Below are 26,236 nucleotides of genomic sequence, written 5' to 3' on the forward strand. Positions count from 1 at the left end.
CATTACACATGAAAGATAAGCTTGGAGCTAGTTCCCAATGGAGCGTCTTGGCAGGTCCCCATGGGGATCAGTGATAACCATCTTCAGGTTGACACTCTATTTCTGTGGAACAAAGCAAGGAGACTTAGAATGTGTGAGCCTTAAACCTGACACTCCCTTGCCCCTGTTTGTCTCTGAGAAGCACCCGGTTCTTGTGGATGGGCTCGAGGGCTGGAACTGGAGACCTGAGTTCAGTGTTCATCCTTGGCCGAGTCTGGCTTCCTCAGCCATGAATCAGAACTGGACATTGCTAGCTTAGCCATGGGAGGGGCCAGGCAGGTGCTTTAATCTGAAATTGTGTCTCATGTATTCTATTCTTAAGCACTTCTTATAGTTCATAACTATCACTGTAATTGGTTCCTAGTGATCAATGTGAATGTTCTTAGGACCCAGGAAAGGGGGAGACACAGTGTCCTGAGCTTTATCTGATCCAACTGACTTTAAATGTTGGGAGGGATGGGACAGAATAGCAGAGTTGTTTGGTCAGTGTTTCTTTTTGTTGAAGTATCCTTATGCACTCTCTCAGGCTTCCCAGGTGGCTCAGTGATGAAGAATCTGCTTGCCAATGCTGGAGACCTGAGTTCGATCCCTGGGTCCAGAAGATCTTCTGGAGAATGAAATGGCAACCCACTCCAGTAATCTTGCCTGGAGAATCCCATAGACAGAGAAGCCTGGCGGGCTGCAGTCCATGGCATTAAAAAAAAGTCAGATATGACTTAGCCACTAAAAAACAACAATGCTCTCTCTCAGCTGAATGAGCCAACACACACAAGAACATAAAGGGTAGAAGATATTGGATTTGAGGCCAACTCAGCCTGTATTATTCCCAGGCCAGGAGTTTGTCCATTAGAGCCCACCTGTGAGCCAGCCTCTGAGGTTTTCACAATTTACCTCCCCTCCCAGGTCTGGGAGAGACCCTCCACCCTCCCTGTGCTGAGGTCCAGCTCTCCAGGAGAATTCTTAGAAGTTTCCATGTACTTGAAAGTTTCCTTGGGAAACACGTGTAAATCCATGTTCTGCAACTCTGGCCCATGAACACAGCAAAACACACTGGCAGTGCCTCATCGGGGGCTCAGGCAAATGCAAGAAGTCCACCCTTTTATGGGACGCACCTGTCAATTAAAGTCAATTTTCCCCACGGAAACTGACTGGCAAGTGAAAAAGTGAACCGCACACTAGAATTATTTTACCACAGCAATTGCTGTTTTGGCACCAGGTACAGAGAACCACAACTTGTAAACCCAGCCAAGCTCTGACCCACAGACACCACTTGGGTGCCAGCTGGCAGGCCCATGAAATGTCCTCCAAAGCCCTGATTAGTACAACTTTGACCAGCTCAGGATCTACTGATGCAAAGCATGGAAATGCTTATTCTCTGGGAATTAATAAATGAACACCTGATAACAACCAGGAGTAATTGCTATACCACCAAAATCTAATTTCTGTGAAAACACAGATTCCCCAAGCTGATGAAGTATGAGGAACACGGCAGGTCTGAGGTCCAGGTTAAGACTGTGCCCAGGACCCCGATGATGGTTGAACAGGAATAGTCCTCCATCCTCCTAAGACCATGCCCACCGCCATGATGATGGTTGAACAGGAATAGTCCTCCATCCTCCTAAGACCATGCCCACCGCCATGATGATGGTTGAACAGGAATAGTCCTCCATCCTCCTAAGACCATGCCCACCGCCATGATGCTGGTTGAACTGGAATCGCCCTGCATCCCTCTAAGACCATGCCCCCGGCCATGATGATGGTTGAACTGGAATAGTCCTGCACCCTTTAAGCCCTGGATTAAGAGTCCTGTTGATGAGGAACGCAGAAGATGGAAAGGAGGCATCCTGCTGGACTCCATGGCATCAGGAAACTTGTGCTCAGTGGTTAAACTAGAGCAAATTGTCTCTCTTGTCTCCAGCAGCAGAATTGCCTGGTTAGACTCCTGGGAACTCCCAAGCTGGGCCCAGAAACAAGAGTGATGTGAAGCTGCTGGCCACATTCGAGCCTGCTGTGCTGAAGAAGAGAGTCCACTCGAGTCCTGAGACCCCCCCCCCCATGATGGTTAATTCCAGGTGACAATTTGACTGGTCACTTTGCCCAACTTTCAGTCAACACTAATCTAGATGTCTTGATGAAGGTATTTTTAAAGTTATTAACACTTTAGTCAATAGCCTCTGAGTAGAACACATCTTGCATTTGTCTTGTGGCTCAGCTGGTAGAGAATCTACCTGGAATATGGGAGACCTGGGTTCAATTCCTGGGTTGGGAAGATCCTCTGGTGAAGGGAAAGGCTACCCACTCCAGCATTCTGGCCTGGAGAATTCCGTGGACTGTATAGTGTGTGGGTTTGCAAAGAGTCAGACACAGCTGAGTGACTTTAACTTTCAGAACACACATCCTTCATAGTGTGAGTGGGTGGGCCTAGTCCAATTTGTTGTAGGCTTTGGGAGAAAAATACTTGGGTTCCCCAAGGAAGGTGGCCTTTTAAAAACATTATTGAAGTATAGTTGATTTATATTTGATTTATAGTTGTGTCAATTTCTGCTGTACAACAAAGTGATTCAGTTATAGAATATAATACATATTCTTTTTTGTATTCTTTTCTATTAATGATTTATCACAAGATATTGAATATAGTCCTCTGTGCCATATAATAGGACCTCACTGTTTATCCATTCTATATAAACCAGTCTGCTAACCCCAAACTCCCACTTCATCCTTCCCACACCACTTTCTCCCTTGGTAACCACAAGTCTGTTATTTATGTCTGTGAGTCTGTTTCTGTTTCATAGATAAGTTTATTTGGGTCATATTTTAGCTTCCACATATAGTGGTATCATATGATATTTGTTGTTCTCTGACTTACTTCATTTAGTATCAGTTCAGTTCCATTGCTCAATCATGTACGACTCTTTGTGACCCCATGGACTGCAGCATGCCAGGCCTCCCGTATCATCACCAACTCCTGGAGCTTACTCAGACTCATGTCCATTGAGTTGGTGATGCCATCCATCCATCTCACCCTCTCTTGTCCCCTTCTCCTCCTGCCTTCAATCTTTCCCAGCATCAGGGTCTTCTCCAATGAGTCAGTTCTTCACATCAGGTGGCCAAAGTATTGGAGTTTCAGCTTCAGCATCAGTCCTTCCAATGAATATTCAAGATTGATTTCCATTAAGATGGACTGGTTGGATCTCCTTGCAGTCCAAGGGACTCTCAAGAGTCTTCTCCAACACCACAGTTCAAAAGCATCAATTAATTCTTCAGCACTCAGCTTTTTTTATGGTGCAAGTCTCACATCCATACATGAATACTGGAAAAATCATAGCTTTGACTAGACGGACCTTTGTTGTATAGTAATGTTTCTGCTTTTTGATATGCTGTCCAGGTTGGTCATAGCTTTTCTTCTAAGGAGCAAGTGTCTTTTAATTTCATGGCTGCAGTCACAATCTGCAGTGATTTTGAAGCCCAGAAAAATAAAGTCTCTCATTGTTCCCATTGTTTCCCCATCTATTTGCCATAAAGTGATGAGACCGGATGCCATGATCTAGCTTTCTGAATGTTGAGTTTTAAGTCAACTTTTTTGCTCTCCTCTTTCACTTTCATCAAGTGGGTCTTTAGTTCTTCTTCACTTTCTGCCATAAGTGTGGTGTCATCTGCATATCTGAGGTTATTGATATTTCTCCTGGCAATCTTGATTCTAGCTTGTGCTTCATCCAGTCCAGCATTTCTCATGATGTACTCTGCATATAAGTTAAATAAGCAGGGTGACAATGCACAGCATTGATGTACTCCTTTCCCAATTTGGAACCAGTCTGTTGTTCCATGTCCAGTTCTAACTGTTGCTTCTTGACCTGCATACAGATTTCTCAGGAGGCAGGTAAGGTGGTCTGGTATCTCTTTAAGAATTTTCCACAGTTTGTTGTGATCCACACAGTCAAGGCTTTGGCATAGTCAATGAAGCAGAAGTAGATATTTTTCTGGAACTCTCTTGCTTTTGTGATTATCCAACAGATGTTGGCCAATTTGCTCTGGTCTCTCTGCCTTTTCTAAATCCAGCTTGAATATCTGGAAGTTCATGGTTCATGTACTGTTGAAGCCTAGCTTGGATAATTTTGAGTATTACTTTCCTAGTGTGTGAGATGAGTGCAATTGTGCAGTAGTTTGAGCATTCTTTGGCCTTGCCTTTCTTTGGGATTGGAATGAAAACTGACCTTTTCCAGTCCTGTGGCCACTGCTGAGTTTTCCAAATTTGCTGGCATATTGAGTGCAGCACTTTCACAGCATCATCTTTTAGGATTTGAAATAGCTCCACTGGAATTCCTTCACCTCCAGTAGCTTTGTTCATGTGATGCTTGCTAAGACCTACTTGACTTTGCATTCCAGGATGCCTGGCTCGAGGTGATGGTGATCACACCATCATGGTTATCTGGGTCATGAAGACTTTGTGTTTTTTTTAGTATAGTTCTTCTGTGTATTCTTGCCACCTGTTGTTAATATCTTCTGTTTCTGTTAAGTTCATACCATTTCTGTCCTTTATTGTGCCCATCTTTGCATGAAATGTCCCTTGGTATCTCTAATTTTCTTGAAGAGATCTCTAGTCTTTTTCCTATTTTATTGTTTTCCTCTATTTCTTTGCATTGGTCACTGAGGAAGGCTTTCTTATCTCTCCTTGCTGTTCTTTGAAACTCTACATTCAAATGGGTCTATCTTTCCTTTTCTCCTTTGCCTTTTGCTTCTCTTCTTTTCTCTGCTATTTGTAAGGTCTCATCAGACAAGCATTTTGCATTTCTTTTTCTTGGGGATGGTCTTGATCGCTGCCTCCTGTACAATGTCACAAACCTCTGTCCATAGTTCTTCAGGCACTCTGTCTATCAGGTCTAATTCCTTGCATCTATTTGTCACTTCCACTGTGTAATTATAAGGGGTTTACTTTAGGTGAGACATGAATGGTCTAGTGGCTCTTCCTGCTCTCGTCAAGTCTTAATTTGGCAATATCCATGTTGCTGCGATGGCATCACTTCGTTCTTTTTATGGCTGTGCAGTGTTCCACTGTGTGTTTGTGCGACACCTTCTTTATCCGTTCCCCTGTTGACAGACGTTTAGGTTGTTTCCTTGTCCTGGCTCTGGTGAATACTGCTGCAATGGACATAGGAGTGCATGCGTCTTTTTGAGTGACAGTTTTCAGATGGCCTTTGAAACAACACCGCATCATCAGTGTTCCTCGGGTCTCTGGCCTGCCTGCTTGCCCTGCAGATTTAGGACTTGCCCATCTCAGAATCTCAGAGAGATGATAGAAGGAGACATATTTGGAGATATAGATACAGACACGCTACTGTTTGTGTTTATTAGGAGGACTCTGACTGATATAGACTCCATGGCCACACCCTGGTCTCACCCCACCAGCCCTCAGACAGCCTTCACTCCCATCTTGGTGAAGTTTGCTCTGGCTGTGGAATGCCTCTGTGTTCTGAACAGACCTCTGACAACAGCAGGAGGCTCTGAAGAAGGCACTGCCCCCGCCCCCCAGAATACCATCTGTTGGTTCTGAAATCATCCTAAAACCCAATTCTATCATGTTTCTCCCTCAACTGCTCAGAGATCCAAGGATGTCTGCAACAAGAGAGAGGACCTGTAGGACACATGGGCATGGTGTTGGTGGCACAGGCCACTTCACCCCTGGCTTCTACCAGCATCTTTCCACTGAAGCTGTCTTCAGTAGAGCTGGGCTTTCCCTCAGCCAGAACTATGCCCAGGCTCATAATTTTTACCAGACATACAACTGATACTGTTATTGTTCAGTAGCTCAGTCGTGTCTGACTCTTTGCGACCCCATGGACTGCAACACACCTGGCTTCCCTCTCCTTCACTATCTCCTAGAGTTTGCTCAAGTTCGTGCCCATTGAGTCAGTGATGCCATCCAACCATCTCATCCTCTGTCACCCCCTTCTCCTCCTGCCTTTAATCTTTCCCAGCATCAGGGTCTTTTCCAATGAGTCGGCTCTTCACATCAAGCAGCCAAAGTATCGAAACTTCAGCATCAGTCCTTCCAGTGACTATTCAGGGTTGATTTCTTTTAGGACTGACTGTAGTGTTTAATTTAAAAAGAAGTCTATATGAAAATAAATGTGAAATGTTAATATTCAAGAGCTTTGCTAGTTTAAGAGCTGTGTGCTTATTCTCTCAGTAGTGTCCAACTCTTTGCAATCCCATGGACTGTAGCCCGCCAGGTTCCTCTGTCCATGGGATTCTCCAGGCAAGAATACTGGAGGGAGTTGCCATGCCCTCCTCTAGGGGATCTTCCCAACCCAGGGATCGAACCCATGTCTCCTACATCCTCAGCATCAGCAAGTGGATTCTTTACCACTGCACCGCCTGGAAGAGTTAGCTTGAACCAATATTCCAGGGACAGTTATCATTATTCTGCCCCAAAGGCTGTCCACCATGAACAAAAACAATAAGCATTTTGTCCCTTGCAAGAGCCTCGTTTGTCACAGAGCTTGTAATATGGCTGGAAATCTGCTCCTCTCCTTCTGCCATATGTTTGCATATTGCATTTCCTGGTGCTCTGGCTGTACTTGGTCATATGGAAGCTTCCTTCCAAATAGTCCATTTAGATGTGTCAATTGCCCAAGCTGAAGACTGTTAGGCTCTGAACATCATGGAATTCAGGATAAATGGAGTAAACGAAACATCTGATTTGGAAATATGTTGTTGAAACTTGTCCAGTCACAAATCACAGCTCATCTGAGCCTTTGATTCCTCTGCCACAGGAGGAAGAACACGGCATGTGGGGGTGATGGGGCCACTGTGGGGTGGGAAGGCATGCCAAGGTAAAGACAAGTCTGTGTGCTCACTGTGGACAGTGCCTGGTCACCTCTTGCAAAGGGTCTGTCACTCCCAGGGAGGGTGGAGTCCAGAGGCTGCAGGACTGCAGGGCAACAAGAGTTCAAACATCCCAGGGGTGTCTCTGCTCAGCAACGCATGAGCTGGGTGGACCTGGATGAGTCACTTTGGAGCTGGTTAGAAAGGAGGTTACATTTGGCTCTGTCTCATTTTCAAGGGTCTCAAGAGAGGTATAAGGCATATAAACACTTGGATCCTCTGTCTCTTCTCAAATGGGGCAAATAATTCCTCATGAGATTGTTGGGAGAAGTCAAGGAGATTGGAAGGAGTCTTGCAAGTATATCCCAGAGATGCAAAGATGGGAGTGTCTTTATCTTGGACACATCAGCTTGACGTGTGCACCTTACATCAAGGATGCCTTAAAGGGGAAGGAAGTGGGGATGTGAGTCTGTGCAGGAGGTGTTGAGGGTGGAAGATACATTTTAGTCTACATATCTTAGGTCTCCGACTGAGGATCTACAATGGGGTGGACCAAAGTCAGATCAATAAGAGAAAAACAAGCAGAAGTATGTTAACATGTGCCTTTGGCAAAAGCATCCAAGAGCACCCACCAATAAGTGACCTAAAGGGACAGATAGAACTTGGACTTTAAACTAACAAAATAAAAAGAGTTTGGGGCTTCTGGGCAGGGGAGTCAAGCTGCAATAAGGTGACTGGGGAAAATTTGGTAAATAAGGGCTCTTCAGTGAGGTTCATTGTGCAGATGAAGCTGGTGCCTTCTCCAGGATAAAAGCTGTGAAGGGCCCTCCTGTTTCAGGGGCAAAGGGGACATATCTCCACAAATGGTGATGTCCTTTACATAAGCAAGCTTTCTTTATAAAAGGGGGAATCTGTGGACAGCTTTTAGTGTCTGCTGGTTCTCGTTGGCTTTTGGCTCAAAATTGTCCATGTGCCAAAGAGTTATATTTTAGAGTGGCAAGTGCTGGTAGTTCTCAAACCCTTGGAGGCTTTATGGCTACTTCTGCATTTATTCAGCCCCTGTTTCCTGGAGGCTTTGCCTCACTGTCCTGTAAACTCCTCAGGGTTATGGTTAGGTTAACCCTATGGTTAGATTAGATTAACCCTGTGGTTAGGGTTAAGGTTAGAGTAACATCAGGAAATGACCTTCACAAAAGGGGAATATGTGCCTTGCCTGAGTCCGCTCCAACAGGTGCCCCAGCACCGCTCCATGGCTTATCAGAGACCGATGCTTCTGTTAAATAAAGAGAGTGCTGTTATGGGGTGCTGATGGAAGAGAAAGTGAGGGACCATTTGGTGCAGTAGCTGGTAGGGCAGGTCCTGGAAGTAACACTATGCCCTGAGACCAGAAAAGGGAGAGTGAGTGGCTGGAGTAAAGCCCTGAGCCCCCTGACACTCTGGATGCAATGATGGGACCTGGAAGATGCCTGCTGGGGTTGAGGAGACCCTGAGCTTGTGAGCCCACTACACCAGAGTCTCTCCAGGCTGCGTCCCGCCTAGCTGTGCCATCTGTAAGAAGGGGACACCTTCATATACTCCTCAGTGACCAGGCAAGTGGGAGACCCGAAGCATGAAACAGGGCTGACTACTGGGATGCAAGAACAATTTTTTAAAAAAATGGAAGTATAGTTGATTCGCAACATTATGTTAGTTTCAGGCTTAGGGTGTAGTGACTCAGTGTTTGTGCAGAGAACAGTTGATAGGCAAAGAGGACTCTCAAGCACCACCTTTCAAGGCTGTGTTCTACTGGATAAAAGCACTTACACGGAGGTGTCAGAGGCTTAACAGACCATCTTTCCCCTGAGTGCAGGCAGTGAAGAGACGGAACTCTTGCCTCAAGGCACAGAGGGCTGGTGGTAGCACTCCAGGCTTCAGCAGGAGAGTAATTTTTTGGAAAGATCCCCGATTCATGTGCCCCAGGGCCCTCCAGTCCTTCCTGAGGGTGAGGCTGCAAGGGTAAGGAGGTAGTTCTCCCAGGTTGTTAAAAGCGACAAAAGGAGTGGGCAGTGCACTGCAAGTGTCCAGGGATGGAATTCTTCCTTGGTGAGCAAGCAGGTGTCCCCAGGGCAGAGTCCCTGGGGCAGAGTGTGGATGGCATCACTTTGTCTTCCCAGAGGTTCCTTCCTATTCCTCTTGGGCTTGTCTTCCTGGCCTTGAATACTTAAGGCTGACCGTGGCCTGACCTTGACTAAGCAATCCTATCTCTGTCACGTATTTGCAGAGCGACACCAGGTAGCAGCTCGTTTGTTACCTGTAGGGCTGTGCAGCTCACGTCGAAGAGCTGGATTGTTATGCATTACCTGTTTGGAGGTAATAAAAGTCCATCTTGGAGCATGAGGTGGAGTTCCATATGAAGAATTTAGTGCAGAGCAGGGGAGAGAGGGTTCAGAATCACAAATGTGCTGCTGGCGTGACCCGTGGCCACTTTCTGCCGGAGACCGAGCCTTGCAGCACCTCTCTGCACCAGAACAGCAAGGTTTCACCCTCTGAAAACCAATTTGCATTCCATCTCTCCCATTTTCTTTTAGGCCTAATTTTATGAGTGATTGCTTTGAAAGGAAGGGATGATCGCCCATTTACCAAGAGGCCATGAAATTCCTAATTGCCTTTCCAGAGATTTCTTCTTCCTGGCCCACAGCAGTCTTCTTCCTGTGTCTTCATTATCTCCTCCTCCAGCTGGCGGCTCCTGCTCTTCAACCACAGTCAGCGATTCCTCCCGCCGAGGCAAGCTTAGACCTGAATCCACATTCCTCACAGGAACTGAGGGGCCTGTCCCTCCCCCAGCTTCATCTCTCTTACTCATTCACTTTCTATTTATGCTTCAATCCCATTGGGTGTCTGTGACTGGGGGCCTTTAGCTTTACTGAATCATACAATTTATTGAATTGTACAAACAAAAGTATATAAAAAGAAAGATATACAAACAATTGCATTCATCTTGATGTGTTTGGACACAAGCAAACACCTGTGATACCAACTCCACAATCAAGGTACCAAACACACTCATCACGTCAAAAAACTTCCTGGGTTCTTTATTTATAGCTTTTGTTTTTGTTTTGGGTAGGAACATTTAATATGAGATATTTGTTGTTGTTCAGTCACTAAGCCATGTCCGACTCTGTGACCCCATGGACTACAGCTCTCCCATCCTTCACTATCTCCAGGAGTTTGCTCAAACTCATGTCCATTGAGTCAGTGATACCATCCAACCATCTCATCCTCTGTTGCCCCCTTCTCCTCCTGCCCTCAATCTTTCCCAGCATCCGGGTCTTTACCAATGATTAGGCTCTTTGCATCAGGTGGCTAAAATATGGGAGTTTCAGCCCAGTATGAGATCTAGCTCTCTAATGTATATTTGAAGTCTACAATACAGTATTGGTAACGCTAAACCCAGTGTTATAAATCTCTAGGACTTTCCATCTCACATAACTAGAACTTGGTACCCCTTGGCCATCACCTCCTCCCAGCCCCTGGCAATCACCATTTTACCCTCTTGCTTCTATGGGTTTGACTTGTTTTAGATTACAAATATAAGCGAGATCTTACAGTATTTGTCTTTCTCAATTTGGCTTATTCCACTTAGCATATTGCCCTCCAAGCTCACCCATATTGTCGCAAACATCAGGATTTCTCATTTTTTTAAAGGTTGACTAATATTCCATTGCATATCACATTTTTTTTATGCATTCATCTGTCAGTGGACATTGGGGTTATTTCCATATTCTCACTATCGTGAATAGTGCTGCAATGTAGATAACTCTTTGAGATTCTGATTTTAATTGTTTTGGATATATACCTAAAAGTGGAATTGATGAATCATACCATGGTTTTATTTTTAATTTTTTGAGGAATCTCCATGGTGTTTTCCAGAGCAGCTGCACCAATTTTGATGCCCACCAACAGTGCCTGAGGGCTCCATTTTCTCCACATCCTCCTCAGCACTTGCTATCTTTTGATTTTTAATGATAGTCATCACAACATGTGGGAAGTGACATCTCATTGCGGCCCTGATCTGCATTTCCCTGATGATTAGTCATGTTCAGCCTTTCTTTCTGTGCCTGATTGCCAGTCCTGCAAATTCTTTGGAGGAATGTCTATTCAATTCTTTTGCCCATTTTCCTTCCATTTTTAACAAGCCCAGCTCCCTCTGCCCCAGGGCCTTAGTACATGCTGTCACCTCTTCCTGGAAGGTTCTTTGCATGACAGTCTTCTTATTTGGGGGTTGCATCTCAAATGTCACTCCTGATGACCCACTCTGGACACCCCCTCTCTCAGCTTCACCTCTCCTACTCACCCACTTCCTATTCATGCTCCAATCCCACTGGCTACCTGTGACTGGAGGCTTTACTGAAGTATATAAACAATACACTTGTCCGATTATCTTACTTTAGTCTTCATGACACTTGTCGAAAATTTATTAATACTTGTGATAATAAACTGATCATTATTTTAAAAAACAGCAATTCTTTTGCTTAACTTCCTTTTGTCTACTTTCCAACTGCTCTCTGTTCAGAGTCACCTTTAAGATGAATGGTCTCAGGCAAAGTGAACTAAGTGAGGGTCAGTCTCCTGAGGCTGACCTTTCTTTCTTGCCCCTGCCCTCACCCCTGCTCCGTATACATAAAAGGGGCCCACCCAGCACCCATGTGAGTCAGCACAGCAGGCTCAGGGATGGGAATCCCACCACCTCTCCATCTCTCCTGCTTCTCTCTTTTTACAAGGTTGTTATAGACCCTTCCTTGGAAACCCAGGGCCCCAGAAGATGCAACAGCAACTGCCATCTTCTCTCTCCCGCAGCGGCACCTTCAGCTGTAACCCTTGTTGAAGGCATCCCAGAGACAGGTGTCCACCATATCCTCTCCCTCCTGGGTCCCACCCTGACCTCTGGACATTTTCACCTGGGGTCCCACCCCTTTCTCTAATTGCACCAATGGCAGCTCCAAGTTCTATTGTAAACCCAAAATAAAAAAAAAAGAAAGAAAGAAAGAGGAAGGAGAAAAGGAGGGGTGGAAATCTTGGCATACTCCCTTCGATCTATCTTTCTTTAAAAAAATATATATTCATTTTATTTATTTGACTATGCCAAGTCTAACTGTGGCATGTGGGTTCTTTAGTTTCGGCATGTGGGATCTAGTTCTTCCAGCAGGGATCAAACCTGGGCCCCTGCATTGGGAGCATAGAGTCTTGGCTGCTAGACTGCCAGGGAAGCCTCTGACCTTTCTTTCTTCCCCATACCCAGTTTTTCCAGGGTTGTCCACTTCTGGGGCTGGACATAGGCTGCTGAGCCATATTGTGGAGACTGCCCTTTGTCATTTAGCCACAATAAAGTGCTCCAGTAGAAGTGGTTCCGGCGCCTCTGGAACCCTTATCCCTGGACCAGCCTCTGGTCGCCTTACGCTTCTCTGGTCAGAATGCTTTCCTGCATGGTTTCTCTCCTAAGGATAGGACACAACACAACCTTCTATTATTTCTAAACTTGCTGCCACTATTTTTTTTTTTAATTTTAATAGGGAACAGCTCCACTTTTTTTTTTTTTGAGAGAAATGTTCTTTATGTAAATGCAAATCTAATGAATAAGCAAGTAAGTAACTGCCATAAAGCATTTACTGTTTTGATTCAAAACACAAATCAGTTCCTACACTTCTGGGTTTGATGGAAGTGTGGCTGGGAGGCAGATGAAAGGCAGCCCAAATTTTGGAAAGGAGTCGGCGCCCAATCTTGCCTCCACCCTCCCTCTTTGTCTCGTTTGCATAACGAGCTGGTCCAAGCTCACCTTTAAATGTCATCAGAAATAGACTGGTTTGTTGCCTTTCAATTCCAAGCTGACGGTGCCACTGGTTGTGAACAGAGAGGCACAGTTTCCCGGCTGAGATGAAAGGAATTTGTTGGTGGGGGTCTAACCTAGACAGCATATTAAAAAGCAGAGACTTTACTTTGTCAACAAAGGTCTGCCTAGTCAAGGCTATGGTTTTTTCAGTGGTCGTGTATGAATGTGAGAGTTGGGCTGTGAAGAAAGCTGAGTACCAAAGAATTGATGCTTTTGAACTGTGGTGTTGGAGAAGACTCTTGAGAGTCCCTTGGACTGCAAGGAGATCCAACGTGTCCATCCTAAAGGAGATCAGTCCTGGGTGTTCATTGAAGGACTGATGTTGAAGCTGAAACTCCAATACTTTGGCCACCTGACGCAAAGAGTTGACTCATTTGAAAAGACCCAGATGCTGGAAAAGATTGAGGGCAAGAGGAGAAGGGGACGACAGAGGATGAGATGGTTGGATGGCATCACCAACTTAATGGACATGGGTTTGGGTAGACTCTGGGATTTCGTGATGGACGGGGAGACCTGGTGTGCTGCGGTTCATGGGATCGCAAAGAGTCAGACACGACTGAGTGACTGGACTGAACTGCTCTGTTCTGTGCACAGGGTGGTGCAGAGTTAATACACAGACTGAGTGCATTGGGAAGGAGGGTATCACTTAGATTTATTGTTATTAATACAGTAGGATCCACATAATCACTGCTCCCTTAATGAACAGCATGTCTGCTTAACTGGGACAACGGCCAGGGGACTTCATATGCACTTCACACCAACTCATTTAAATGATGAAGCCAAACCCTTTCTCCAGGCTTGCCTCGGCACCTGCCTGTTGCACCCAAACCTCTGGTATGGCCCAAAACCTTGAGCGCATCAGCCTCTTAGCTTTGCCGCAGTGTCTTAAAGGTTAAAAATAGTAATATAAACAACAGTATGAAGAGCAACTTGCTCTGTTCCAGGCTCTTCCATAAACGTGGTCTTAGCATCCTTACTGGACTGGTCCAAGCACTTGCCCATTTTGGTCTCAATAAACAGAAGCTAAGCTTCCCTGGTGGCTCAGACAGGAAAGAATCTGCTTGCAATGCGGGAGACTTGGGTTCAGTCCCTGGGTTGGCAAGATCCCCTGGAGGAGGAAATGGCAACCCACTCCAGTATTCTTGCCTGGAGAATCCCATGGACAGAGAAGCCTGGTGAGCTACAGTCCATGGGATCGCAAAGAGTTAGGCACGACTGAGAGAGTAACACACACAGAAACACAGAAGCCAGGGAAGAAATGAAGCTCTGAGCTGAGGTTCCACAGTTGGAAACAGCAGATGGAGGATTTCCACCAGGTCTGCCTGTTTTGCAGCTGTGTGTTCCCCCATCCTGACATGCCCCGGTCACAAGGATCCCAGGCACCCGCCTCCCCGCAGCCTTTGCAGAGTGAGGGGAGTACATCGCGTAGCAGAGAGACTTTCTTCATTTGGGTATCCACCTCACGAGGGCAGGGATGGGTGTAATGAATGAGCTGTCAAGCCTGGGGAGTAAATTTTATTTTTTAAGGAGAATGCAAAACAGATTAAAACATCCTTTATTCTACCATCGTTTTCTCAAAGAAATAACCTTAGCCTGAAGGTAGAAATCAATGTTCAAAGCCCTTACCCATTTTTTTTCCCATAAAGATAAGCACTGAATGCTGTTTAAGAACCCATTGCTGCTAGAAACCAGGTGGCACTCAGACCCTATTCAAGCCTGTCGATAAATTATTAGTCAAAAAGGAAAATTAAGTGGGGAGCAGGAACCCCAGGAACAGGCTAGTGATTCTGAGAGGGTTGGAGGTCCATGAGCTGCCAAGGCCCCCCACTCTGATATTCTGAAACCAGAGTCCTCTCCACCCCTGACTCATGGAGTTCCCAGTGTCGGGATCCTTTGGTGACATTGATGAACATTGGAAAAAGTTTTCATTCAATTTAAGCCACGTGTGTGCTTGTAATTTGCCTACTGCATGCTGGGAAATGAGCTGGATGCTAGTCAGGCACTAAAAATGAACAGAAGAGGGGTTTTCATCCCTTTAGCCAGTAAGGAAAGCAGATGTAGCTGTAATTCATATAGATGACAGCTGACACGCCTTCTTCATAGCATCACCTGTGTCAACAGGGCAGGTAGACTCGGTATCTGGAAAGAAGCCAGTCTGAAAGACTGTGGTTTGGAAGGGGCAACATGGTGTGTGTGTGTGTGTGTGTGTGTGTGTGTGTGTGTGCTGTGCGCTGCAAGCGGAGGTGGCAGGAAAAGGGGCCAGCCCTCTGTTTTGTCTAGGAGGGCACTTTGTGCTTCCCACTAGTCCACCACAGCTAATGAAGTTGGAGACCAGGCCCTTAACTACCTTTAAGGTCTCTGCAAAAACCTTAGTCTTTCTTCCAAGTCAGCAATGCAAATGCATAGCTGATAACTCGGAGCTGGGGGGAGAGTACTCCCTCCCCTCCTTCCTTCTTCTTTCCCTCCTCCCTCCCTCCCGGCCTGGTTCTTGCTGGCCGAGTGCTTGTGGAGCATTCTCTGTGTTCTGGCACCCTCCTCACTGGCACTCTCTCACTCAGCTTATCCAGACCTGCTGAAGGATGCTCCATGACCTCGGGTATGCCCCTGGCCACCCCATGAGCCAGCTCCCTCCCTGTAAAATGAGAGTAAAGCCCCCTTCAATCCCAGGGCAGTGTCCTGAGATTCAACAGTAAAGATGAAGACTTGGGTGAAAGTTAGACTGCACTTGCCCATAGGCCAGGGGGAGTTTGCTGAAAAGAGTAGTAATGGAGCCACTTTAAGATAAGTAACTTACGATCCACAGTTAGGTGGTTAGAGCCCTCCACATGCCCTCTGACCTCACTCTGCGCCAAATCTTGGCTGCCCTCAGGCGGGTCACTCTTGGCCTTGATGAAGGTACTAGATGGTTTTGCAGGGAGCCCAGTGGAAACTGACACCCATGTATAGCTCACTGTATCTGTTTTCTGAGACTGCAGTAACAAGTACCACAGCCGAGGTGGCAGCACCAACAGACATGTGTTTTCTCAGAGTCCTGGAGGCTGGGCTTTGGGAATCAAGGTGTGGGCAGGGCTGTCCTTCTGAGGCCTCTCTCCCTGTCTTGCAGATGGCCATCTTCAAGAGTCAGCACTATCTTCTGAGCACTTTGGGCACAGCTTCTGCCCCCTGCTGCTGCTGCTAAGCCGCTTCAGTCATGTCTGACTCTGTGCAACCCCGTAGACGGCAGCCCACCAGGCTCCGCAATCCCTGGGATTCTCAAGGCAAGAACACTGGAGTGGGTTGCCATTTCCTTCTCCAATTCGTGAAAGTGAAGTCGCTCAGTCCTGTCTGACTCTTAGCGACCCCATGGACTGCAGCCTACCAGGCTCCTCCATCCATGGGATTTTTGGGGTGCAAATCCACATGAGGCCATGACAGCAGAGACTGTCCTGATTGGTGGCTGCTCTGCCTTATGCTGGGTATCTGTTCTGAGCTGGGTACTATGTCCTGAGCTGGGTGCTCTGTCTTGTTCTGGGTGTTTAGCCTTGTACTTGGTACTCCACCCTGTGTTGAGTACTCTGCTCTGTGCTAGGTACTTTGTCCTGAGCTGGGTACTTTGTCCTTTCTGGGCACCATGTCCTCAGCTGGATGCTTAGCCTTGTACTGGGTACTCTGCCTTGTGCTGAGAATTGAAGAGCCTGTATTATATCTCCCTCTTTGCTGGAAGCTTCCTGGGGTCAGGATCTGTAAGGGGTAAATTTTTCCTTCCTCCACACAGCCCAGCACTCCTGTCTGCAGAGGACGAGTGCACAGGCTGTCTGTGGAATGACCTTTAACACACAAAGTTCCCACTGTGTGCCCGGACTCATGACACACATGGTGGACAAGGGTAACCCAAGGAGATAACACATGCATGCTTTGAGGAGACACTCTACCTCTTTGTAAAGATTTTCTTTTCCTAAGACAAAGTCTTAGCAAGCAGGCAAACCCTGTAAGGAAAATGAAGCCTGAGAGGGTCAATCAAGGGAATCTGGGCTCAGACACAGACAGCCTTCGGCTGCCCCCTTCCCCTGTCACCTGTCTCTGCCCTCCTGCCCCTTGCAAACTGTGCCCACCAGGAGAGGATGGCTTCCCTGGGAACCCTACAGATGCTGCCTGACCATGTCCTTGGGAAAGGCAGGAAAGTTCCAGCAGGGAGGCAGCTGGGAGTGAATCAGCTCACACGGGCCCAGTTCTGGGGTTCTAGAAAGTTAATGAGTTCCCTTCCCTTCTACATGGCCTGAGAGGAACCTGGCTGCAGTCCACGGGGAGCAGTGCCCACCGCATTCCTGTCTGCCTCCAGCCTAATTTAATTTTGAAATTACATTTGAAAAAAGTGTGAAAATACCAGTGTGTGGCATAATTTAGAAAGCCCATTTTCTGTGGGTTGCCTGCCAATGCAGTGATCTGGCTGCAGAGACTTCATATCGCAAGGCTCCAAATGACAGCCCATCCCTTTGTCCCGCCCCTCCCAGTCACAGCCATTAATGGAGAGGACATGCCCATGAACAGATGCTGGGCAGTGTTGATCTGGGCCCCCAGAAGATGCAGCTCTTGTTCCCAGGAAGTCAGTTCATCATTAGAAACAAGGACGTGGGACTCGGTTTATGGTCCAGGAGATGCCCTGCTGACCATCCCTGGCCTTGTGCATACATCCCCGCCGCCATGGTTTGGAAGAGCAAAGAAATTATGCTGAGATGGGATGAAGTGACACCTTGGAGTCATTATTTTTCTCCTTCTAGAATTTATTGCAAACGAGTTGTCAGGCTTCGGGGAGCTTAAATTTTACACCATCAACTTTCGGCATAAAATATTAGGAGGAAATAGTTTATATACACTCTCATCAGACTCTTTAAGGGCTGTGATTCTCTCGAAGCCAATTAACATTGGACAAATCGACCTGGGAGAGACACTGATGGACCCCAGACATCCCCTCAATCTCCAGTCTAATCCCAAATCCTCCACAATGGCTGATGAAGCCCAATTATACCAACGTTCTTGTCTGTACATGGTCGAGCTGTGATTACAACGATCTCTCCCATCAAAAGAAAAATATAGCCATCAATGTACATCTAAGCAAGTACAAGACCGCCCACAGAATTCTAAGTATTCTCAGAAATCCCATCTAGCCACTAAAATGCTCTGTGATGCAAATTAATTTACTGAACAGAAATATTCCAATAAAGTTGGCTATAAACTGAGCATCTGTATTTAAAAATCATATTTTCCAACTCACCTATGCGATGAAAAGGAGAATATATTTCCTCAAGGGAAATGCAACGTCTCCAGTAGGCCTGGCAGATGAGGGCTCCCTCACTGCATCTGTCAGCACCCACGTCCTCTGTTATTCCCAGGGCATCTCTCTATTTGCCTTTTCACTGGTACTTTCAGTCCTTTTTAGGGGTTAACAGATGCCCACCCTGTGATGGGCACTGTTCCAGGGACACAGCTGTGGGGAATCCAGACAAAACTTCCTGCCCTCCTTTGCTTACATTCTAGTAGGGTTGTGCTGTGCTTAGTCGCTCAGTCATGTCCGACTCTTTGCGGCCTTGTGGACTGCAGCCCTCCAGGCTCCTCTGTCCATGGGGATTCTCCAGGCAACAATACTGGAGTTGGTTGCCCGCCACAAGGGGATTTTCCCAACCCAGGATCAAACCCAGGCCTCCCTCATTGCAGGCAGATTCTTTACCATCTGAGCCACCAGGAAGCCCTCTAGTAAGGCAGATGGATGTGTTAAACAAGGTAAGGACACAGAATACATAGGAGGATAAATGGTAATGTGTGCTAAGGAGGAAACAAAAGCAGTCTATCAGGGAGGTGCCAGAGGCCAGGAGGTTGCAAGTTTGTATGCAGGGCCCAGGGAGACTCTGAGAAAATGCCAGAGAAAATACCTGGAGGATGAAATGTCTCCCACCAACCCCGGGGTGTGTTCAGGGAAGAGCTCAGAGGCCAGTGAGCAGATGGAATAAACCAACAGAACTGACATGAAAGGGGTAACGGAGTCCTGGAGGCCTGGACTGATGAGTCAATGGTGTGAAGTGGCTTTTATTATGAGCTGGTTACTTTACATTGTAAAGGTCACTTCATCCTCACACTCAGGTAGCATTGGGTGGTGGGCAATCCCACGTGTTCCTTGTTGCTCAGACATGGAGGAGCCCCTATCTCCATGTGTGAGAAACTACCTCGTAGTTTCAGAGTGTCTCCCCATCTCCTGTGTGTGAGCTCTTACAGGAGGACCGGAGGAGATACACTTGCTGACAGCTTCCACGAGATCACACGTCCTCCGTGGACCTCTGTGATACCTGGGCTTCTCAGCACTCTGCATCATCCCTCCCTTAAGGCTGAGAATCTGAGCAGCATGGATTCGTGGCCTGCAGAGTGGGTCAACAGATAAAACCTGAAACAATCAAGTAGGTGTTTCAACAAGGTAGAGTCACCCCAATGTGACTAGTTTTTGATGAAACAAAAATGACCCCGTTGCTAGCTTTCTTGTCCACCAGGCCTTTCTCTGAGAAGGGCTCCTGGAGGACTGGGTTTGATGTCTCCTGTTTTTCTGGTGGTGGATGGCTTCCATTCAGGGGAAGAACTTGCAAGTAGAAGATAGAAATATTTTTGTTGTTCTTCCATGGCCACTTATCCTTAAGGCCACTTACCCAGGATATATGGGCAGCTCACTCTTTCATGCAACTGTGAGCACAGAGATGGCACCTCTGAGGAGCGTCCTCTGGAGGGCTGAGAGAGCCCAACAAGCCTGACCCTCCAGCACCTCTACGCGGTCACCACTGCTGTGTGTTCCCGTGGCCTCATGGGGTCTCATGTGGGCAGCCCATGGGATTGATTCCTTCCTCAGGGGTAGAAAGTGGGGTCTGTGGCTGGCTCTGTGAGAGTTCAGATCCCAACTTAGCATTTGAGAGTGACATCAGACGCCCCCCCCCCTCCGCCCCGCTCCCGGTCCAGCTCCCTCCCCTGGAGGAAGAGTTGAGCACCAGGAGTTATCTCCAGATGCTGTGGGCTATCTGACCCCCAGGAGGGAGGCCTTAGAAGGAACCAGCCCTATCACACTGGGACCTCAGACCTCCAGCCTCCAGAACAGGGAGCGTGTGTTCTGTTGCCTAAGGCACCCTCTGTTGCAAGGATTGGTGATGGGGCCCAACGACTGATCCAGGGCTCTTCCAAAGGGACAGAGAGGAGGGGGCCCAGCTTCCAACCCTCAGTGACTGTACTGTGAATGTTTGCTGGTATCACACACCCAGGAGATGAGGTCACATCCCCAGAGAAGGAGTCTCTGAGAATTTAGTGTACTGAAGCCTGGTCTGAAGGAGAAAAGGATTTCACTGTCCTGAGCAACCACCAGGTGTGTCTCCCTTGCCTCCACCTACTCCAGCTATCCCGCCCCCTTTCTGGAACCTTCCTCTCAGGTCTCCACAATGCCTTTCCCTGAGTCTCCTGTTGGAGAGAAATAAATCCAACCAAGTCGTTCACACTTGATGAATTTCTCTCCTGTTGCTACTGGTAAAATTCAGTTTTAAAAATAAGAGCCAGAGCTTCCCTGGTGGCTCAGCAGTAAAGAGTCTGCCTGCCAATGGGGGACAATTACAATTGCAACGGCGACCCCTGCCAATGCAGATGAGTTCGATCCCTGATCCGGGAAGATCCTATAGGCTGCCGAGCAGTAAAGCCCATGCATTGCAGCTACTGAGTCTGTGCACTAAAGCTCTCAAGCTGCAACTTCTGAGCCCGCATACCCTGAAGCCTGTACTCCTCAACAAGAGAAGCCTGCACACTGCAACTAGAGAGTAGCCCCACTCACCACAACTAGAGAAAAGCCTGCACAGCGATGAAGACCCAGCACAGCCAAAAATTAATTAATTCATTAAAATTATTAAGAGGAAAAAAAAGCCAACACAGTTTTTTAAAGAAAAATTTTAAAGAGTCAAAAATCAAAAGATAGAAAGGAAAGAAAAAGAAAGACAGGCAGGTATACCCAAAGGAAAACATCCCCTAACTGAAGCTTTCTCTCTCCAGTAGGACAGCGGCACAGAGGACTGACTCCTGTGGCGGGTTTCCTGCCTGACGGTGGCCTCTAAGAGACCCCAGCCCTGGCCAGTGGGTCAGGCCATCTGTCCATGCAGCCCTGCTGGCTAAAGAACGAGGTAGAAATCTTGGCATTTGCTCCTGTGTATTAATCCAGATTCTGCGTGTCCTTTTCCTCTGATCTGTAAAGATGGGTAACCACCTCAAACACCCATCTTATGAAATGAGTTACCCCCTTTAACCAAAAGATTCTGATTCTGACGGAAATTTGATGCATCTGTCTCCTTGGAGATGGGCTCCCAGCTTGGTAGGTCCCGGCAGAGCCTCAGGGCTCCCCAGTTTCACCTGGCAGTGGACGGAACAACTGTGTTCCCCTAAAGGCATTTGTTGAAACCTGAGCCCTAGTGTGATGGTATCAGAGAGTGGGGCCTTAGGGAAGTGACACGTTAGGCGGCCCCATAGAGCTCCTTCATCCCTTCCACCAGATGGGGACACGTGTCCTACTGGCTCCTTGATCTTGGACCTCAGTCTCCAGAGCTGTGAGAAGCAAGTGTCATGTCTAAGCCCTCAGTCTCAGGTGCCCTTTTACAGCTGCCTGAATGGACCCAAACCAGCCTCCTGTTCCAGCAAGGAGGGTGCACAGCTTCCCTCCAGGGGCATCGAGGCAGGGGGTTTATAGGCTGGAGTCCTGGCAGTGAGGAGACAAACTCACTGACAGCATGATCCAGGGGTCCACAGGTTTCTTTGGGAGGATCGTATTTTTATTCCCTGCAGAGCTGAAAGACTGTCACTCAGACATGCCCCTGATATTTACTTACCATAAGTCACAACCGCTTGTTCACTAGCAAGGAGGAGAGGGTGGGGATGTCACCGTTGGCTGGGCTTTGGGCAGCAGGGACAGCCTGGCATGGCCCCCTGCATCCCACACCAACTGGTGTCATCCCAGGTTTTGGATGGGCAGAGGCCAGGCCAGCACGTGCATGTGTGTGTGCCCTCGTGTGCATTTCTGGTGCCCAGCTCTGGAAACCGGTGTTGGGACTTGCCTCCTACCTGTGGTTTTGGTCTTGGGCTCCAGCGTCCCCTGCAGAGCTGTTCTCCCTTTCTGTATCTCTGCCCTGAAGAGGAGTCGAGAAGCAAATGGAACTAGCACACCAACAGGAGGGCAGGGGAAGCAGAGGCTGGCCACCTGGGAGACACATCCACAGAAGGTGTGCACTCAGCACACTGCTGCCTGCATCTGGAAACAAACTCACAGCTCCTGCAGCCTCCCCGGAACTAGGGAAGCCATTCTCAGAGCAATTAAGGCAGGCATTCCATCTTAAGGGGAAATCATCCAGCCACCTTGCAACTCTCATCACTGTGCACAGCGCGAGTGAGCTTTCTCTTCCTCTCCGATTTCAGTCAGCTGGAAAGCCATGTCTGGTTCAGCTGTAAGCTTTGGACTGTGTGCATACATGTGTATTTTTTTGTTTGTTTCTCAGAAAAGGAAAACCACTGCGAGATGCAATTTAACATGTAATTTTATTTGCCGTGGAGGAGTTTGAGCAATGATTGTATTTGCTGTGGAGTTGAAATGCATAAAGAGATAAATGGCTTAATTTGAATCAATATTAATTTAGTGCAATTTACTTCTAACTTTACTTCACAGCAAATGAAATTACTCTGCTCAGGAGTCACTTGAAAACTTTCTTCCCTCAGGAAACTGAGCTAAGCTGACATGACTGGTCACTGGTGAAGGCATCAGGCCTCCTGCTCCAGTTCGGGCTGATGTAGGTGAGCATGAGGTGTTGAATGATAAGAAACTTCCAGCAAAAACCCTTGAGGTGTGATCCAGGAGCCCACCTGCGTCCCTCCCCATCCTGCTGAGACAGTCCTTCATCACAGAAGGTGGGATTTGGAAACAGTGGCAGAGAAAGAGAAGACAGCCCCTGGCATGTTCTCTATCCAGACACCACCCATGATGGCGTTATCTCATCATGGAAATGAGTTCTGTATTAGCTGCCTGTGGTTTCCCAACTGAATGGCTTGTGTGCTAAGTCACTTCAGTCATCTCTGACCCTCTGTGACCCCCCTGGACTATAGCCCACCAGGCTCCTCTGTTCATGGGGTTCTCCAGGCAAGGATACTCCAGAGGATCTTCCCGACTCAGGGATCGAAGCCTCATCTCTTAAATCTCCTGTATTAGTATGGAGGTTCTTTACCACTAGCACCACCTGGGAAGCTGAAAGGCTTAAACAACAGAAATTTATTTTCTCCCCATCCTAGAGGCTGGAAGTCCAAGATCAAGGTGTCACAGGGCTGGTTTCTCCTGAGGCCTCTCTCTTTGTCATGTAGACAGCTATCTCCTCCCCAGGGGCCCACATAGTCATCCCTCAGGGTCTCTGTCCTAAGCTCCTCTTGCAAGGACACCAGTCGGCCTGCATTAGGGCTCACCCACATAGCCTCATTTTTATTTAATCATCTCTTAAAGGCTCTGTCGCCTAATACAGTCGCATGCTAAGATCCTGGCTGTTAGGTCTTCAGTATATAAATCAGAGGGAACACAAGTCGGCCCATAACAGGTGCGGGCAGTGCTGTGGAATTTCCCGTTCAGATGATTTACTCCGTGGCCTGACATTCTGCCCAGTGATGACTAGATGAATTGTAGATCAACGTTATTGACCTCCTGACATAACCATGGGGAATTTTCTGGCAGGGTTTTGCTGTTTATTGACTCAAATGGAGCCCACGTTACCCACTGCTTTTCCATTTTCAGTATCGTTGCTGAATTCAGGAAAACATACAGTGGATTGAAAACTGAGGGAGAAAACCTTGGGGATGGTCTAACCCTGGGCTGGCAAATAGGCTTTATTTCCACACCAAGTGTGTTTCTCCTGCTCGAAAAGACACGAGGGTGGGTGATTAATCATGACATGATTAGCCACGCCTGCCATGAGCACAGGATGAGAACGGTAGCACACAGGGCTTGTAACTCCCAATCCTGGCCTGATGGAAATCCCCAGTAGAAACTGGCGGCCAGAATGCGAAAATGACAAACAGGTGCCCTGCAATTTAGATAGCATTTTGAACTCAAGTTCTCAACTTGTAATGGCCCTTCTATTACATTCACACGTTGGCTGTTCATGATTAGAACACCAAACCAAGATTGTTGTTTAATATTTTCTTGAAATCATGAGTAAAGGAAATTGTTCTGGGATTTTGGAAATTGTTTGACTGACCACATAGGAATCCAGATCTCTGTTGTGCTGGGGAGCAGGCTAGATGATGGGATTACAGAGATGAATAAGATGTGATTAGGCCCACTCTTTAAGATGCATGGCAGCAAGGGAAGATGCTATCATAGAATTAAGTGTAAACTATTTTTCTGCTGGTTGGTGTCAGAGAAACATTCATAGTGAAATGTATAGTTGACTCGAGGCAGGAGCAAAAGTCCTTTGGCCAAAGAAAGAAGGAGGAGGAGACTCGAGAATAGATCAAGGAAGCAGTGATTCAGGTGAGAAAGATCAGGGCTCGTCCAGAAACAGGTGCAGCAGCAAGACCCATGGGGGCAGAAAAGGGGACTTGGATGGAGACCTTGGTCGTGCCAAGCTTTGCTGTTTCTGCAGCTGTGTCTTCTACCATGTCCTTTCTAGCTTCTACTGCTGCTAAGTCGCTTCAGTCGTGTCCGACTCTGTGCGACCCCATAGATGGCAGCCCACCAGGCTCCCCCGTCCCTGGGATTCTCCAGGCAAGAACACTGGAGTGGGTTGCCATTTCCTTCTCCAATGCATGAAACTGAAAAGTGAAAGTGTAGTCGCTCAGTCGTGTCCGACTCTTTACGAACCCCTGGACTGCAGCCTACCAGGCTCCTCCATCCATGGGATTTTCAAGGCAAGAGTATGGAATCCTTTCTAGGCTTCCTCCAAAGCCACGCAACTCTCTCCCACATCTAGTAATTTATGGTGTGACCTCAAGAGGACTGCCTGCTGTACTCTCCTTTGTGAAGAGGGTCCACTGTACCCCCGGTTCCATGATTCCCCAGAAGGACTCACAGAATTCAAACAAAGCCACGATGCTCACAGTTACAGCTTATTACAGAGAAAGGATACAGACTGAAATCAGCAAGGAGCAGAGGCAGGCAGGACGGAGTTGAAGAGAAAGCAGACACAGGCTTCTGGTTGGCCTCTCCCGGTGCTGTTGTGTGGACAGAGCTGCATCTGCCCAGCAAGGAAGTGTGACCACACATAAGAGGGTCAACAACCAGGAAAGCCCATGGTGCCTTGGTGTTGGGGGTTATCCTGGGGGTCTATCCTGTAGGCATGGAGCACACACATGGCTGACCTGAACTGCCCAGTATCCAGGCCCCCCGGGGCCAAACTGATATCCTCTGACCCAAGGTCCCCTGCCAAGAATCCCACTCTCTGGCCTGGCCCAAGGCCCTGAGTAAATAGATGCTGCGATAGACCAGAAGCCCCAGAGGCCTGTGCATGTCAAGTATGGGGAAGCACCCTTTCCTGCCGCAAGGCCTCTCACACCCTTTCCTGCCACTTCCCAGTGGTTCCCCTGCCATGCGCCTTCACTCACCACGCTCTTCAAGGTATCCACTCCCCTGAAGTCACTCTCTCTTCTCTGCCACCCCACCTAACTCTGTTGTCCCACCCAACCCACCCTGCTGCAATTCAAATCCAAACTTCTCCTCCCTAAAACCGGAAACTGACCTGTTTAAACCATCTCACAGAGGTGTGTGAGCCCAGACAATGCCTGATGCATTTTATGTTGAGCATTTTCATCATCGTTCATCTGAAAGTTTCCACCTCAGTGTGATTTTCAGAAAAGAAGAACCCAAAACCACATGTGGGACATCCTGGAGGGAGGAGGAGCCACAGAGTGTTCTGTCAACCACCCTTGCCCACTGAAAATATCCCCCATGCCTCTGCCCAACCTACAAGGCTCCTCACACCTGCTCCATCATTCTCTGCAAGCTTATGCTTTGGGTCACCCTTGAGTCAGGACCCCAGACTCTCAAAGGATGTGGAATCCCCTGCCTTGTTTCATGGTGGAACTCTCTCTTTGCTCCTTTCTTCACCCAGACTTGCCTCCAGTCCCAGCTCAGAGGTCATGTCTTCCAGAAACCCTCTCCTGATTTGTGCTCATTTTCCCTTCCCACCCTGGTGCCCCCGTAAGGTTCTGGCCTCGGCCAATCCTGACATCACCTGACCTCTGCACTTGGCACAGTGTCCAGGATACATGTCCACCTGTAAGTGACCTGGTCTCCCAGACAAGGAAATAAGTCTGCAGGCACCTTAAATATTTACTTTTTCTTGATGAAGATTAAATAATGAAATGCCTGCTTATTAAATTTCTTCTTTATACTCCATATGTAGAATTATACAATGTGTTAATCATAATCGTTGTTTTTTACCCCTGCTCATAATTCATCAGGCAGTCATATTCAGAAACAACACGTGGCATCTTTGGGGT

This window comes from Capra hircus, chromosome 16 (assembly GCF_001704415.2).
Source record: "Capra hircus breed San Clemente chromosome 16, ASM170441v1, whole genome shotgun sequence".
NCBI lineage: Eukaryota > Metazoa > Chordata > Mammalia > Artiodactyla > Bovidae > Capra > Capra hircus.